The sequence below is a fragment of the Engraulis encrasicolus genome, chromosome 18 (assembly GCF_034702125.1).
Source record: "Engraulis encrasicolus isolate BLACKSEA-1 chromosome 18, IST_EnEncr_1.0, whole genome shotgun sequence".
NCBI lineage: Eukaryota > Metazoa > Chordata > Actinopteri > Clupeiformes > Engraulidae > Engraulis > Engraulis encrasicolus.
This window is the reverse complement of record NC_085874.1, coordinates 4,487,363-4,491,081: the sequence shown is the minus strand read 5'-3', so window position 1 is coordinate 4,491,081 and position 3,719 is coordinate 4,487,363. Positions and strand designations below refer to the sequence as shown.

Sequence of the window (3,719 nt, the reverse complement as noted above, 5' to 3'; positions counted from 1 at the left end):
ATAACAGCTAATAACCTGACTTTCAATTAATCACTTGGCTTCAGAAGTCACTCATATGAAAGCTACAACCCTCTCGAATGAAAATGTATGTACAAAAATAAATTTCATGCACCAAAGAAAGATTGACGCTTTAATGAACACAGACAGGGCAGATTTTGACAAGACAAAAGTTTTGTCGCCTATCGAACATAATGTGAAAATGAGCAGATAAGTCACTTCAAAACACTTCAAATGCGCAGATCGGGTGTCATACTTAATCACTGGTTCACTCACACCTCTCCAGAAAATCAACTTTAGCATTAGGTGTATGTTTAGGGTCATTGTAATCTTGGAAAGCAACACAATGAAAATCAATAGAGTTCAATGAGAGATGGTGGCATATTTGCTATTCGTAGAGCTATACATTTTTAACTTCATGATGTAATCAATGATAAAAGCCCTCACACACCAGCAGCATGCATGCAGCTCCACATAAGAGCTGTATCCCTCCCATGTTTGACTTTATGTAGCATATTGGTGCGTGTGCCTTTAAGCCACAGCGTCAATTGGCTGTGGCGCGGTGTGTCATGTGAGTGAGGAGCACCAATTGCTAAGATTTTAGTTTCTTTTAAAAGCGCTACACCTGCTTCATTTGGGCGGCGGCTGGTCGATCATCATTTGGCTCTGGGTTCTGTTGTCACTGGGAGAGCCCGCACCCGTAGGCATATGTATTCCCCGGGGATGTGGAAGCCCTCGTGGGGTTGTTTGGTCCTGCGGTGCGTCTTCTGACCAAGAGCGTAACCGCTTGAGTTTCTGCTGAAGTGCTGGCGTGGGCATTCTCTCAACTTCTCCCGGTAGGCTATGCCCCCGTTGTCCCTACGACTGATTATATTTTAATTGTAAACATTCCTCTCACTCGCTGCATGCCCTCATCTTGTTCCAGGCAACTGCTGTACCTAGCCTGTCCGTTTTACTGCTGTTGCCCTTGCTGCTGTCGGCGTAGGCGATGTGCCTCGCCCATCGGGTATGTTACACTCTCCACCATTTGCCTTCAAATTCTTAAATATGTAGGCTGCCTAGTCATACTTTCCCCCGATGCCTTCTGTCTGCAGGTAGCCTGGATCAACATATGTAGGGCCGACGGCCCTTGACGCGCTGCTGTTTTTGTTCTGCCGACAATTATTGTGGACGAGTGCGTGCGTGTGGAGAGTGTGTTAAGTGACGCGCGGTGCGCGCTTGGAACTCTCGTGTGGAGAGAGTGTTTGGTGACGCGCGTGGTTGCGCGCTGACACTCAGTGGAGTGTGTGTGAATGTGATGTGTGGGTCCTAGTTCTCTTTTGTTTGATTGATTTACGTTTGATTCGTTTCTTATTGTATTGATGTATTGTGTGTTGGCCGTGTCGGGTACACCACACACCTGTAACTGGTCAGTAGGACTACCCTACAGTAGTTTCTCACGTGCAGTGCTCAGGCCTTATGCCGAGTGTAACTTTGTGTGCTGTGTTAATGATTTCCTTCCATGCATGCTTATATTCAACTAGATGTGCTTGCTGTGCTAATTGTGTGTTACATCGTGTTAACTTGTACTGAAGCTACTCAGGGGAAGCCTAAGCCAACTCATTATTGTGTGGTTACCTGTCCCGCGCCAATGTACGTTTTGTTTATTTTTTTGTGGTCCTAAATAACATTTGTATTTTATACCTCCTGACGTATTAAAAAGAGAAAGTAATTGTTCCCTGTAATCCTGTCTCTGTCGTTCCTTACGAACCTGTGTGCTTTGATGCACTAGTGTGTAATTCAATTTCCAGAGGGACTTTAGCGCCCTCTGGTGGCGTAGTCGGTTCATTGATTAAATAATATTTTTGTCAGTTCACCTGGTCATGCTACATTTAGGCACCATGTATTTTTTCCAAATTTTTCACCTTTAACACCAAAGAAGTCTCTCCCACTGTCCTGTCTCAAAAAAGCCAGCCAAGAGTATGTCAGGCCTAATTCTGACAAAAATGAAGGCTAATGGGACTCATACTCTGAAATCAAGATCCCAAGATCAACCATTTTAGAACTGATAGCATCAGAACTATATGGTGTTGGAGATGAAGAATATGAAAAAAGAGAAATGGTGCATATAGTGAAAAATGGTACAGATACAGCTCTTATGAGGAGCTGCATGCATGCCGCAGGTGTTTGAGGGCTTTTGTCATTGATTAAATCATGAAGTTAAACATGTATTGCTCTACGAATAGCGAATATGTCACCATCTCTCATTGAACTCCATTGATTTGCATTGTGTTGCTTTCCATGATTACAATGACCCTAAACATACACCTAAGGCCAAAGTCGATTTTCTGGAGAGGTGAGAGTGATTCAGTGATTAAGTATGACACCCAATCTGCGTATTTGAAGTGTTTTGAAGTGACTTATCTGCTCATTTTCACATTATGTTCCATAGGCGACAAAACTTTTGTCTTGTGAAAATCTGCCCTGTCTGTGTTCAATAAAGGGTCAATCTGTCTTTGGTGCATGAAATATATTTTTGTGCATACATTTTCATTCGGGAGGGTTGTAGCTTTCATATGAGTGACTTCTGAAGCCAAGTGATTAATTGAAAGTCAGGTTATTAGCTGTTATTCCAAACAGATGAATAGGCGACAACTCTTTTGGAGGCGAGTGTACTGTGAAGAGCAAGATAAACTATATTTGCCAGATACACGGGATGTTAGGCTAAAATGCATTAAAATGCAGGAAATTGCATCTAAGAAAAGCATTTTTTTCTGGGGGAGGACCCCCCTGCCTGAATGAAGTGTCTCATATCTTCCCTGTTGACATTTGGCAACCCTAGGTGTAGGGCAGACTATGCAAAACAAAGTAGCCTCTCAGATGGGCCCGCCGGCGACCCCGTTGCTTTGCCATGCCAAGGTGTTGCGCCGTGAATTGCCGCGCCGCGATAAGTTGCTACTCAAATTTTTTTTTAAAGGTTGGCAGGTATGACTTTGCGGTACCCTGCTTAATGACGTAATTGTAGCAAGCGCTGTACAGCATCATTAGGCTTCAGCAAGCAGGCTACTATGCGTGCAGTGTAAATATCCCCAAAATAAACACCTGCCCCTTTTGCTAAGTCTTCTTATGATGACAGTATCAGTAACAGTAGTCATAGTAGCCACACAATGTATGTGAAGTAGGCTACTGTAAACAGTAATATTTTGTCATCATATTTCAACATGTAATGTTTTGAAATGAAATTTAGGCAGGTAGTAGTAGTGGAGCTGGAGAATGCTGCCTAGAACAAAGAGAGTCAGATGTACAGTGAGAAGAGCCAACCAACCAACAACAATAAAAAACCTGGCAAACACAGGGCTTCAGGTTGGGACCCAACATGGGTTGAAAAGCCTAGGTTTAAACCGTGGCTGTATAACACCGATCATGGCAAATATTGTGTTGTATTTTACTGCTTCTTGCTGCCGATAATGTTGAATTTATTGGAGTCCACCTGACGTAACCTGTGTGGATACTTTAATATGAACAAATTCCTTCATTCATATCTGTTAGTAGCAATAATAATATCTCTGATCTTTACCTACAGGAATGTTCTGTCGTCTCTGTAGCCAGCATAAGCAGACCTCAAAAACTGGTCAAACTAAGAGACCATTTATTGAAGTGGGGTGCCTAGTGTACAGGTCTGACCATTTAGACAGGCACATGGGATCAGAGCACCACAAGCACAGTGTGAAGTGTCATGCAGC

The 3,719-nt window shown here is 43.1% G+C and overlaps 1 long non-coding RNA gene across 1 annotated transcript; it reads left to right on the top strand.

The window, feature by feature from the left end:
* The first annotated feature begins 572 nt into the window (after positions 1-572).
* Positions 573-1,713, top strand: LOC134468351 (uncharacterized). Its single transcript, XR_010038766.1, has 3 exons — positions 573-833; positions 923-1,003; positions 1,092-1,713. It is a non-coding gene; the product is annotated as an uncharacterized LOC134468351 (long non-coding RNA).
* The last annotated feature ends 2,006 nt before the right edge of the window (positions 1,714-3,719 follow it).